Genomic DNA, 14,521 nt, shown 5'->3' with positions numbered 1-14,521 from the left:
TAAGTAACCCGCGTTTATCCTTATGACAATGTAAATTCAAAACCTACGTCAAAAATTCTAACACAAAATATAATAGAGAATATCTACAAATATACATGTTTTATAGAATTCTTTTAAAGAAACTATATTGATTTAAACATAATAATCAACAAGCTAAAAAAAAAACCTTAACTTGTTAAATTAGTCTCACAAGTTCTAAGACCACAAATAGTACTCTCAGATATACACATTCTTAACTTGTTAAACATGATTTCTCTTCTGCTATTTCCTAAATAGTTCTAATGCCCATTCGGTCTTCCTTCATACTCTTCTGAACGGTTCCAACTTTTCGATGGTGGATCTCTTTTAAAAAGTTTGGTTACATCGTGTTCTTTTTTTGCAACTTCTGTCCAACCAGCCAGGTTTCGACATGGTCTTCCATATCTGGTTTAATAGACCAATTAAGCACTCAGCTTGATTCTTCCGGTATCATCGTATCCCTAGATATCTAAATGGTTCTGCTCCCTTGCGCATGCATGTTCTTTTTCTCCCATCAACCCATCCATCCATCATCCTTCAATGTTAACTCTCTTTTCTTTTTCTTATCAATCTGACTTGATTCAAGATAGCTCCCGCGTTCCTTCTCCCACGTTTATGCTTAATAACCTGGTGCTACTCCTTTTGTACCATCCTTCCATCCAATAAGGTATCCATAGAGAACCTCAAGTGGCGGAATATATCAATAGAGACAATTCTAGCAATCTCTGTACCTGGAACTAAAAGCTGTATATACTTTGTATGAATCTTCTTGCCCTTTGGAAGAGTAGCTATACGGAGAAAGACAAGCTGAACGGATCAGCAAGCTGAAGTGCTGTCGCTAATCCTTGTAGCAAGATCTGCCTCTTTCTCCTGACCTCCGTCTTGAGGCCTTGTGGATTGGAGAGTCCTGTCGACATCAACTATTTTCGATAAGAACTCCCAGATCATCTTCAATCGTTACCCGCCCTAGCCGCAACAAGAGGCTCATCCTCCAAATGTTTTCCCGAGTCAGGAGAAGAGTCAAACTTCTAGCAAGGCAAAGTGGCCTGCGGATATAAAGAAGTGTGACCTTTCCATGAGCATCTTGTGGATTAATCTGTTCGGAACTATTACAGGAGTGTGGTGGTGGTGGTGGTGGTGGTGGTCCTTCAAATGAGAAGTGTAGAAGTTAGAGATTGTAATAGATCCCACTTAAAGAACACTTTTAGTACTGTAAGTTTCTTTTCCATAGCTCTTTCCAAATACATGGATGACTATCTATAAATACAGAAGACAAAGTAACTACCCATTATCACACGTCACTAGTGATCGAATCCGATCACTCTTTCACAAGATCCTCAGGTAACCCAAAACCTTGCTGTAGTTCTAGGGAGATAGGTGATACAGTTAGATTTCCGATGATGGAGAATCGTGATAGCTTGTTTACGGCTGGATCGCCTTGTCTGAACGTTTCTTCCGGATTGGTGGTTTATGATGAGTTGATGAAGATTGAGCTGGTTTCTATCAGTCTGGGTGGAGATGTTCTGAGCTTGTTTTAACAGCGAGGTTTTGCGACAACAATTTACTAGTTTGTGCGATTTCAAAAACAGATTTGATTAAGCGTTTTAGTAGAGTGAAAATCCGTGATCCAAGTCAGCTTTCTTTGCAGTTCAACAGACACAAAATTTATAGATCTGTCAACACAAGTTCTTGGTCTGACTGATAAAGAACATAAATATGGCTATGTCGAGACCTCCGAAAAATACAAGTAAATCATATTCCAATTTTAACACGAATGCCGGGTGGACGCAAGCATCTAAACCGGTAGCAATACAGAAGCAGTGGAAATAAGCTACTAAATCACAACCTCAACTGTGATTGTCTGAAGCTCCGATGGCTGAGAAGAGAAGATTGGGATTATGCTATATTTGCGATGCTAAATGGTCCAGGCAGCATCTGTGTCCTAATGCATCCTTGCAAGTGCTGACTGCCTGACTGTGATTGACGGCTTTGATATGGCGTTGTTAGATCAAGAAGTGAGTGAGACAGAAGAGGATATTTAAAAAGTGTGTCTATGATGTCGAGATATACCCATGTGGTTAATATATCTTTTCCTAACGAAATTAAATTGGATTAACATTTACTAAAATCAACTCTAGTGTTGTCACGTAGCAAAATTAAAATGTAAGAAATCGACATATCATCAAGGTTATATTGTAAATATTACAAAAATATAAGGTACAATATTTTAAATGATTTTCAAATAATATATATATGAGATTTTACTGCAATTAAAGATTTGAAACCATGAAAAACAACATAGATAGTGCATGTGAAACTGCTATACACCAAAATAAAATAATTTCTCGCTTATCAGATCCTATCTATACTATTAAAGTAGGATCCTATTAGTTTTTTTACTAAAAATGCGTTTTTCTTTACTAACATTTCATATTTCATTAAGGGCAATCAAGTAATATTAATGACACATCTATATTGGGTCTTTTTTTTGATCCAGCCCACTGCCCACATCATATCTCTCTTGAGCCATTTGGGCCTAGAGAAAATAAAGTTTAATTTTCTAAACATAAATACTCATTAGACCTGGACGTTCGGGTACCCATTCGGATACGAATCGGTTCTTTTGGATATCGGGTTTTTCGGGTTTTGAAATTAAACCCCATTCGTGTATTATAAAATTTGGGGTCAGGTTCGAGTCGGGTTCCGGGTTCGGGTGGGTTCGGTTCTTATGCATAAGAACCTGAAAAATAACCAAATAACCAAAATATCTAAAACGGGTTCGGTTATTTGTATTCAAAGTAACCAAAGTATCTGATTCATTTCAAATTTTTGTATCCAAATTACTCAAAAATAATCAAAGTGACCAAAAATATTCATTCTATACAGTTTTTTTGGGTAAACTTTTATCCAAACTATCATATTTTATCCAAAAATACTCAAAAGTATCGAAAATAACTACTATAGTTGACTTATAATATTAGTTTAAAATATTAAAATAATTATAAATATAATTATAACATTTATTTTTAAATATATATTCACATTTCGGATATCTTCGAGTACTTATTCGGTTCTCGGTTTGGATCGGGTTTGGGACCGGTTCTTCGGATATAGTAATTAAGAACTCATTCGAATATTTATCCCGGGTCTGATCGGGTTCGGAACCCTGATTTTCGGGTCGATTTTGGGTTGGTTCTTCGGATCCGAATATTGTGATCACGCCTATTCTCCTTTTAAATGAAACACGATAAAGAAAGATAAAAAGTTTAAGTTTTTTATAAAAAAACAAATATATGAAAATATGATATTTACTAAATATTTGTCAATTTTTTTAAAAATAAAGGAAAATAAACCCGCGCTTTGAAAGCGCGGGTCAAAATCTAGTCTATACTATTAAAGCAGGATCCTATTGGATTTTTTACTAAAAATACCCTCTTCTTTACTAACATTACATATTTCATTAAGAGCAATCAAGTAATATTAATAACATATCCATATTGGATCATTTTTGGGATCTAGCCCACTGTCCACATCAGATCTCTCTTGGGACATTTGGGCCGATTAAGGAATCAGATCCAATTCTTATTTTTTTCTCCAAGTTCTAATAATTTCTTTTCAACCATTCTTAATATTTTGTGTAGTGAAAAAATTGAATTTTTTCATTAAAAAGTAAAAATCTTTACTAAAAGTATATATTTTTTTTTAAAAAAAATTAACCACATAATAAAATGAATTTATTAGAGTTATACCAACTTAATTCATTAAAAATAAAGTTTAATTTTCTAAACATAAATACTCATTAGACTTGACATTCGGGTACGGATCGGTTCTTTCCGGTATAGGGTTTTTTGGGTTTTGAAATTAAACCCCATTCGGGTATTATAAAATTTTAGATCGGGTTCGGGACCGGTTCTTTTGGATATAGCAATTTAGAACTCATTCAGATATTTATCCCGGGTCTGATCGGGTTCGGGACCGTGATTTTTGGGTCGGTTTTGGGTTGGTTCTTCAGGTCTGGATATTGTGCTCAGATCTACACTCATTTAAAATGAAACATGATAAAAAGATAAAAAGCTTAAGTATTTTATAAAAAAAAACAAATATATGAAAATATGACATTTACTAAATATTTGTTAATTTAAAAAAATTAAAAGAAAATAAATCTGTGCTTTCAAAGCGCGGATCAAAATCTAGTTGTTCTTTTAAAACAAGGGTCTAAATTTCAAAATCATCTACCACTTCAGCAAAAAAAAAAAGGATATAGCACAGAGCCTAGGCCACCTATTTTATGAGCAGGACCTGATAGGATATAACCTTACTGATGATGCATGTTAGGAGGAAGACCAGTTAAGTGAGTCCAAATTTAGATTTGATTTGAAACGAGAAATATAGCTGAATATGGAAAAGTCCACTGAGGAACACTTACATACCAAAGACTTTTCTCCAAAATCGTATTCCTAAGATATTCACTGGAAATTCGAACAAGTAAAGACGTAGAGAGTGGATTGTCGTGGACCTTGGTTTCCACTCGTCCTCATATTTTCATTATCTTTATAAAACCATGGATAATACTCGTCTTCTTGAATTAAAACCACAACACTCTCTCATATTCGTCATCCTTATTTCCGCACTTATCACTGAGTCAGAATGAATCAATCTTCAGGTAATCAATACATCCAACAGCTTTTTTTGGTACTGAACTAAGAATATATCAAATAGCTATTCAGTTACCATTGACCAATTCGTTATATAATTTAGTAATTTTTTTTCAGCCGTAGTGGAAGAACCTTCACAGGGGCTGTACACAAGTCCGCCGCCGGTTGTTTATCCGACCAGAGATGCGGCTGGTGGTGATCCTTTGGTAGCCCCAGAGGAGACTAAGTCCAAAAACTGTTGGAGAAAATGGTATATATTTTTTTATTTTTTTTTCAATTTACTTTCTTCATTCCTACAAAAAGACTCTTCATATTTATATAGATTAGTTTCTTCTAGTTATACGTTATTCTTTTTGCAACATATTCACACAACGCCCAAATATTGTTTTTTAATGGTCTGTTTGTTGTAGATTTTAGAGATGTGTTTTCTCAATTTTTCTGGGTTTTTAAAATGTTTAACTCATTATAGTTTTTTTATGGATTTTTTTTTATAGATTTGGTATCAATTCAGAATTGAATCCAACTTCATAGTTTACAGCTGCTCACTTTTTATATTCTTTTTCCAACTGGAAAACCAACGTAATTTGTTTTCCGTACTTTGCTAAATGAAAATTTCTCTGTTTTTGTATCTCAGAAGATATCTTACTATAATATCATATTCCCACTTAAAATTTGTAAAGAAGGCTTACAATTAATCTAAAGCTCCGACTAGCATATGATGACAGATGACTGTTGAGACTTTTTTTGATATCTTAGTCCTTAAACCTTCTAATCTAAAGTCTTCAGTTGTGCATTTTCACTCTTTAATTCTCTGTTTATCTCAAAGCCACGTAAAGGAGACGTTTAGATGGCTGTGAAAACTTTCTTTACTTTTTCCATTTTCCAATTAAAAAAAAAAAGAATTAAACAACTAATACAAAAATGAAATATATCACACAACTACAATAAAAAGTTTTAGCAAAAAAAAAACTACAATAAAATTCAAGAAAAGAAAAATAAAATCTAGATAATTACTTATATTGGGGCTCTACTGTAAGTTGGTAAAATTTTGTAAATGCATTTTTAGTTTAATTTTTTTTCCTTTTTCCAACTGAACAACCAAAGTAAAATAAAATTGTTTTATTGGTTTTTGGTTTTTAGCTTTGTTTTTAGTTTTTAGTTTTTTTTATTTTGCAGCAGATTTTAGTTTTTTAAAAAATTTTGAACGATGATTTTAGTTTTTGGTTTTTTACTTTTAAAAATAATAAATTGAAAATTATTATTAACAGTAAAATGTTTATTCAGAAAAAAATAAAATAAGATACTATTTTCAAAAAGTAGGAAATATTGCTCATATGTATGAAATAGTAAAAGAAATAACAAAACATAATTTTCCTAAATAAAAACAAAAGTTATCAACAATATATATATATATATTTTATTGATGACTAACTTCAAATACTTAAATTTATTTTTATTGAAAAGTTAAAATAATTTATATGAGATTTTTGTTTGCATCAATTTATTATGAGATAAAAATAACATTTAAATATTATAATAGTTTCAGTAAATAAAGTTTTGTTACGATTAGCATAGATGTAATTTACTATATTAAATAAAAATGTGACCATCATTTTAAAATATCATTCAAATATTGTTATAGTTTTAGTAAAATTTATAATAAGAACAGAGAAAACATGCCTTAGGTGTGCCTTAGGTATTTGTATAGCTGTGCCCAGGGATTTTTTTTATTTTTGTAACAACGCCCAGGGATTTTGTAGAAATAAATAATGCCATAGGTAAAGTGCTTTTATCCGTTAACCAAAATGCCTTACGTGAGTTATATTGTAATAATAGATAAATGTAACAAGAATTCTAACCAACAAAACTAGAAAAAATGGTTTTTGATTTTTGTTTAGAAATTGACAGCTATGGTAAAAACTAGTTTCCATAGATTTAGAAAAATCAATTTCTCAAAATACTTGATTAGATAAAATATAGTTTTTGAAAAAAAACAAAACCCAAAAATTATTCTAAAACTGGAAACAATCAACCTCGAAAACTTCTATATTTCTAGTCTTCAAAAGATATGTTAGTTTTTATTAGTACATCTAGATTATGATCCACACTTAAAAATTATTTTGTATTTTTTAGAAACTTAATTGTTATATCTGTTTATTTTAGTTATATTTGTGTTTTTCTTTGTATAGTATATATTTTAAATGATTAATAAAGGTTTAAATAATATATTAAAATAACTAAATCACACCTATTTTAATAGGTCATGTTAATGTTTTATAAAAACATTAGATTCTAACCCATTTTTTCAAAAGGCGGATAGATTTTTTGTTATAATTTTTTATTTTTTTAAATTTAAATTTCTTATTTTTATTTTTTTATAATCATATTTATGTTTTTTTGTAATTATATTTATTTATAAATTTTAATCAAATTGTTTTGTTAATTTTATAAATTAATTCAATCTAAAAGTTGATCCGACAAACACTTTTTCCTTTATAATCATATGTCCACATATCCGTTTCTTTATAATCATATTCGTCTATTCTAAATTGTGCCCCATACTTCAAACACAGATATAGTGTTGGTTTGTAATTTTCTTCTGTAAATATGTCTGAATTAGATTACTATTTTATTATTAACTTTCCAATCATAAATTTATAAATACAAATTGAAGCTTTATTTTGAAAAATAAAATATACTGAATATTTTAGTTTGTCAAATATACATATACAGTTATGCTAAATTATAACATGTGCCATAAAAACCATAATTAGAATAAGAATTATAATATCATAATTTTACTACAGTAGTCTAAACCGGCCCAGTTATACAATCTCAACGGCCATAACTTACTATATATATATATATGTATATATATATATGAATTATAGAATGAAAATTCTGTTGTGCCGCTTACATTTTATTTTCTGTAATTTATTTTATAGAAAATGAATGGTTTTGTAATTTACATTTAGGCTAAATAGGTTGTGCGGGTCAGAGATTCAAGGGAGGAGGAGAAGTTTTTTTTCTCGTAAAAAGGAGGAGGAGAAGTTGCAATATATATAGTTTTTGTTTTAAGTAAAAAACATGAATTAATAATTAGTTGGATTGAATTAATATCAATTAGATATGTTCCAAATTTAATATATTGAACTAGATTTTGAGGCGGGTATATTTTTTTATATATAAATTTTTATAAATTTAATTTTCATAAGTTGTATTTTAATCATATTTATATTTTTGTAATGATATTTGTGTAAAATATTTTTTTTAAAATAATGACATGGTTAGTGTTGAAGGAGAATAGTTATAAAATAATCAATTTTCTTAAAGTAGATCCAATGACACAAAAATAATATTCCAAGTAAAAACAGGGTAAAAAATGACAGGGATCTGTTTTAATAATATTGATAGGTTATCATATTCTTAAAATACCGGATATATTTTTGTTTATATTTTCTAAAAAAATTAATTTTTATATTTATATTTTTAGTTATATTTATGTTTTTTGTATAATATTTTTTTCTTAAATAATTAATGAGAGATTTTAATTTATTCTACTAAAATAATTAGATCATATGTATATCAATAGGTGATGATAATTTTTTTAATAGAAATGATATGTCATATTTCAAATGAAATTTGTGAAAAGACGTACATTTTAGTCTAAGTGATTTTTCTTTTTTTAATATAAATGGTATTGTCTTGGCAGTTTTGACACGTTATGCTGTTTTTTCGATATCGTGCAAGTATGCATCTGGTGACGAGACTTCGGAGTTAGCGATTCCATGAAAATTACCAGTGTATTATATATATATATATGTTTTGTGTAGACTTTCATTTCATTATCTTAAACTTCAAACATATAGTAGTATTCATCCTCTTTGATTACAACAATGAAATTTAAAAATAACATAAGTCAAAGCAGATAGATTTTCCGAAGAGATTGACAGTGAAAATAAGACACAGCGTCAGTAGGAGATTAAGATTCACTGTAAAACCGGATTCATAAACCACAGTCACCACCATATGTTGTATATATTGTGACATTGAAAACCAGCCTTTACCTCCAGAACTCATTACTAAGACAAATGTGGTTGCATCTACACAAGATAGCAAAATGGTGAAAGAGTTGAAAAGATGCTTCGATATTGCAATTGGACGATGTCTCACAAAGAGAGGAGGTGGTGAAAAAGTTCTACCGCCGGCCAGGGAATAAAATGATAAACCCATTAAGCTCCATACTAGTTGCTTGGGAGATAAACAAAGCACTCATGTCTACTAACCAGATGATGGGCCATGCCCAAATTTGAAGAATGTTGGAGCAAGTGAAGCCATGGAGTTGGGATTGATCGGAGTGTCTTTGAAAAAAAATCAGATGACCTCACCAAAATGATAAAGCTTTCCACGCGAACACAAAGATAGTTGTTCTGAAAATAAAGAGAACCCCGCGAGAATACCAGCTGGAAAAATTGAGCCAAGATATCCACAACCACCAATAATTTGACTTTCAAAATCCAGTCCTCAAGATTTCGAAATGTTGAATATTGGAAAGAAGCAGCTGAGTTGGCCGTGGAGAACGAGTCTTGGAGGAGGAACTGTAGCTAAAAGGGAGGAAGGACATCGGAACAAAGAGAACGAATCTGAATGGGTCATGAGTATCCGGGGGGGGGGACACCACAACAAGGGATCTTCAAAAAGAAGGAAGGAAGAAAGAAGATGTTCTCGTCGGCGGACGTGGGTGACGGCAGAGGGTGAAATTTTTAGAGAAAACAAAGCAATTGTTTAATATATATATAAGACATTATTTAATGATAATTATGTTATTTATAGCATCTCTGAAAATATTCTAAACAAAACTAATTATTTGTATTTTGCACTATAATTTTTATATTTATCATGTAAATTTAAAACTTATATAAATAACAGACACGTACATAAAAATATTGCACTAATATTAATTACTAAAATATAAAACTATAAATAAAAATATATAATCAATATTATTGATACAGAATCACTCTTATTATTTGATCCTACTTCTATATGTATTATCTTTTTTCACCATTGAACTTACCTTTAATTCCTAAATTCTAGGGACCCATAACTCTCATTTCTACAAACTAAATTTAGTTCCATTATTAACGTTAAACCTCAACAAATACTTACATAAAGAACATATAATGTCAATACCTTATATAATGTCAGTCAAATTAGTATTTTTAATTAATGGGTATATGCCTTTAACCAAAAAAATAATGGGTATAAGTTTAAGAGGTCCGTTCCAAATATTACATCTAAACTATTAATTTAGGATCCTACCGATGTAATAAAAAAATATTTGATAATAATGGTGTTACGTAATTACGGCTTTATGTAAAATGTACTCTACGAATGGTTATCGCTGTTGTGTTTTACATTAATTGATCATCTATATAAGTCATGTTCATTTCGTTGCCGCTGTATTGACGACCGTGTCTAAGAATTAACAAACAAAAAAGAAGAAATTTAAGTGCAGCGTCGTTATACAGTTTCCGCCGGCTACTGCCGCACTCATCTTTTCCGTGTTTTCATCGTCGCCGTATTTAGCAGCATCTTAAATTCGTGCGTTGATGTGTAGCTTGGGTCAATTGTTATTATCCTTTAACTCTTTCTTGTAACCTGTTGCTGGCGTGTCTTTTTTATTCCTTTTATATTTTCTGACGCATCTGCTGACGCCACGGGTTCAGGAAAAGAACATGCCTATAAGCGAATTTGGTTTGTGGAGATGCGGCATGTAACACTCGTCCTCTGGATCTTCATCTATCAGAGAACTGCAGCACAACGTACACTAAAAGTTACTTTTTTGGTCTTCAATGGTTCTTCATCGGCACTGTTTTACATGAAAGATGATTTCACACGATAAAACACACCCTACAAGAAAACATAACATATCTCCACGAAATTTTCAAGAAAGTCGTTGGTTTTTTGTCCGTAATTGCCAAAAAATATATTCCTTGGAAAATTGTCAGAAATTCCAACGAATTCACAAGAAAAAGATCTCTTAGTATGTTATACGGCAAATCGCATAAAAATCATGAAATTATCACTTACTAACACTTTAAACCTTAATTTTTTTTGATTTTTAACATTAAAACCCTTCAACTAAGTTTGTTTTGTATAAAATCTCTCAAACTAAGTATTTAACGAGAAAACCCCAACCTAACTTTATTTAGTGAATTAAACACTCTCTCTACAGTGGAGGTCATAATTACCTTTATAATCGGTAAATCTTTAGTTTAGAGTTTTTTCATTAATTAAACATAGTTAAGGAGTTTTAACATTAAAAAAATCAAAAGTATAAAGTTTATAATAATATTATCTAAATATTAGTAACTTTAATTTTAAAAATTAGAATTTTTAAAAATTTCTGTAAATATATGAAACTGATTTTTTATAAAATGAAAATTATATATGTATAAATTAAAATGTAAAAAACCAGAAAATATAAGATAAGATATACATTTTATTATCTAAAAGTTTATTATTACATTTTATAAATATAAGATATACGTTTTAGTATCTAAAGATTTACTATTGCATTTTATTAGATAAGATATAGATTATATATATATATATATATATATATATATATATATTTCTGGTTTTGTACATTTTTAATTTATACATATATAATGTCGATTTTATAAAAAAAAATCAGTTTCATATATTTACAGAAAATTTTAAAAGCGTTAATTTTGAAAATTAAAGTCATTAATTTTTAGATAATATTATTATAGTTTAGACTTTTGATTATTATTTTTTAATGGTAAAACCTTTTAACTATGTTTAATTAATGAAAAAATTCCTAAACTAAAGATTTACCGGTTGTAAAGGTAATTATGACATGTACTGTAGAAATAGGGTTTAATTCTTTAAAAAAATAAGTTTGGGGGTTTTTCGTTAAATACTTAGTTTATGAGGTTTTATCCAAAACAAATTTAGTTGAGGGATTTTAATATTAAAAATCCAAATTTTTTCACTAACACTTTTAACTTCGGAAGTGACATTTATATCATAAAAACCTCCAAACTAAAAAATCGACCTATTTAACAGGTAAAAATGGTGATAAGTCGGTTTTTTCAAAAAAAAAAATTAAAGAAAGGATCATAAAATTAAATATAAATTCATAAAATTAAATATAAATTCATAAAATTAAATAAAATCCACAAAATTATATAAAAATTCATAAAATTAAATAAAATTAAATAAAATTCATAAAATTAAATAAAAAATCAGAAATTAAATCATAAAAAATCAGAAAATTAAAAAATAATCAGAAAACAAACTAAATATCAGAAGTTAAATAGAGTTTCAAATAACTAAATAACTAAGATTAAATAAAAAAAATAAATAAAAGATCATAAAATTTAATAAAAATCATGAATTTCACAAATAACAATGTTTTTAACAACCATCAAATTGACATTTTAATCGTTTAAAAGTTAGTGTAATGCAAGCATTATGCATATCAGTGTTGACAATGACGATTGTCAAAATGTTGTTATTGACATATCCACCATTATTTGCAAAGAAGATGTCAGAAACTATCGTTGGGTTAGGTGAGTAATTATTATCCTAAGCAATTATATGGTTGAAATTATAACTATCAACGATGATATGTCTGTTTTAAAAAATAATCTTGTAATTATTTTTAAAAATACCTTTTTAGTTTTGAAATTTTTGAACTTTTGAATCGTCTAACCTTTTGTGAATTTCATTTTATATAATTTTCTGAACTCTATTTAGGTATCTGAAAGTTTATTTTTTTATTTTATTAATATTCTGAATTTTTATTTAATTTTATGAATTTTAATTTAATTTTCTATTTTTTAATTTTCTGATTTTATTTAATTTTTGAATTTTATTTAATTTTCTTTTTTTTACCTATTAAACAAGTCACCTTTTTGGTTTGAAGGTTTTTTATGATATAAATGTCATTTTGAAGGTTAAAAATGTTAGTGAAAAAACTTCAAGGTTTAAAGTGTCAGTAAATTCCACTTTGAATGTTTTTATGCGATTTTCCCGTATATTATACCAACAAATCTCAAAAAAAGCAACTAGCCGTTGTAATTCTTAACTAGATTTTAACCCGCCCTTAAAAAGGCGGACATATTTTTCTGTTTTACATTTAAGAAAAAAAATTAATTTTGTATTTGGGTTTTTAGTTATATTTGTGTTTTTGTTTGTATAATATTTTAAAAATGATTAATAAAAAGTTTTAATAATTATATTAAAATAGTTAGAATATACCTATATCAATAGGTCATATTTCTTTTTAATAGTATTGATTTTTAATAAATTATTTATACACAATTTTAGTTGGTAATTTAGTTTTAGCATAGGGATATTCCATTTACTAAAATCGTGGTATAGTTAATATTCTGTGTAACTATAAATATAGTATCTACATTCAAAATATTTTTTATTAAAATTTTGTTGTATAATGGTAAATTATTAAAAATCATATCATTATATTATCATGTAAAAATCTAATGGTATTCGACAATCATATAGATGCATTGGTCTATGTTCTAAATGACTAAATATATAAAAACTGTCATCATGGAACTTATTATAAAATTATTATGGTATATGATGTCAATATGTATTCTATGTAACGTCATATGCATATGTAATATATACTAGATCTTGATCCGCGTTTTGGAAGCGCGAAATATTTTACGATGAAATTTTTTACTAATAACTTAAAAAATATTTTGGTAACTTTTAAAGAGTATGTATGTAAAATATTTTTGCATTTAAATCAATGTTTTTAAATTCAACCCAATTGTGATTATACCGGTTAATCCGGAGATCTAACAATTCAATTTAGGTTTTTAAAATATTCATATTAAAAGATCACTAAAACTCGAGACTAATCGATTGAACTAATGGATGATCGATATGTAATCTAATTTGATTTAAATTGTAATAGTTTCATAATTTGTAATCTTATAATCCAAATTTTAAAGTTCATTATTTGCAATTTATGAAATTATGACGTTTCTAAAAAAATTTAAAGAGAAAATTATGGATATAAAATAACTAAGATTAATTATTGTATTGTTTGGAAACATTGATAGTAGTATATAAAATATATTGTTTGGAAACATTGATAGTAGTATAAAGAAATAAGTATATTGTTTGGAAACATGGATAGTAATATAAAGAAAGGAACATTAGTGATTTAATGTAGGTTTAACTATAAAGTATAAAAGTGTATTTAATTTAAAAACTTACAAATTAAATGTTAGGTCCAACAAAATGTTTCTGTTTTAATAAGATAGATTTTGTGTAATATATGATAATCTAGTATGATGAAAATGGACAAAATATGAATTAACTATATTTGTTATGTTCTTTTTTTTTTAATGTCTGGATCGATTATTATCGATTAATTATGCTATTACAACGATGAGAATATTACAAAGATGATTCTACAGCCGACAATTCTACCACCTTGTGAGAATACACGTCTGACTGCACTATTCTGAGCCGTCCTATGAGATCCATGTTCGATGGTACGCCCTACACCAAGCTGAAGATCTCCTATAACATGTTTTTCCGTAATCTGTATAATTTGGTATTTTCTTGGGTTTGAACCCCGGACCTCCGGATATAGATGCAATTGAACCCTTAGTCAAACCACTGGACCAAGGGGACTTCCACATATTTGTTATGTTCAGTTAATGATTTGAAGAGAATCAAAAACATTAAAAAAAAAAAATCAAAAACGATCATCTATGCTAACCTGTTGTCCAATTATAGTCGGTGGTCATAAGAACAATCATGTATTTCTTCCAATA

The 14,521-nt window shown here is 28.5% G+C and overlaps 1 long non-coding RNA gene across 1 annotated transcript; it reads left to right on the top strand.

Annotated features, from left to right (window-relative positions):
* The first annotated feature begins 4,520 nt into the window (after positions 1–4,520).
* Positions 4,521–8,556, top strand: LOC108857339 (uncharacterized). The gene is made up of 3 exons (XR_001950341.2): positions 4,521–4,681; positions 4,791–4,923; positions 8,386–8,556. It is a non-coding gene; the product is annotated as an uncharacterized LOC108857339 (long non-coding RNA).
* The last annotated feature ends 5,965 nt before the right edge of the window (positions 8,557–14,521 follow it).

This window comes from Raphanus sativus, chromosome 5 (assembly GCF_000801105.2).
Source record: "Raphanus sativus cultivar WK10039 chromosome 5, ASM80110v3, whole genome shotgun sequence".
NCBI lineage: Eukaryota > Viridiplantae > Streptophyta > Magnoliopsida > Brassicales > Brassicaceae > Raphanus > Raphanus sativus.
This window is presented reverse-complemented; position numbering and strand designations above follow the sequence as displayed.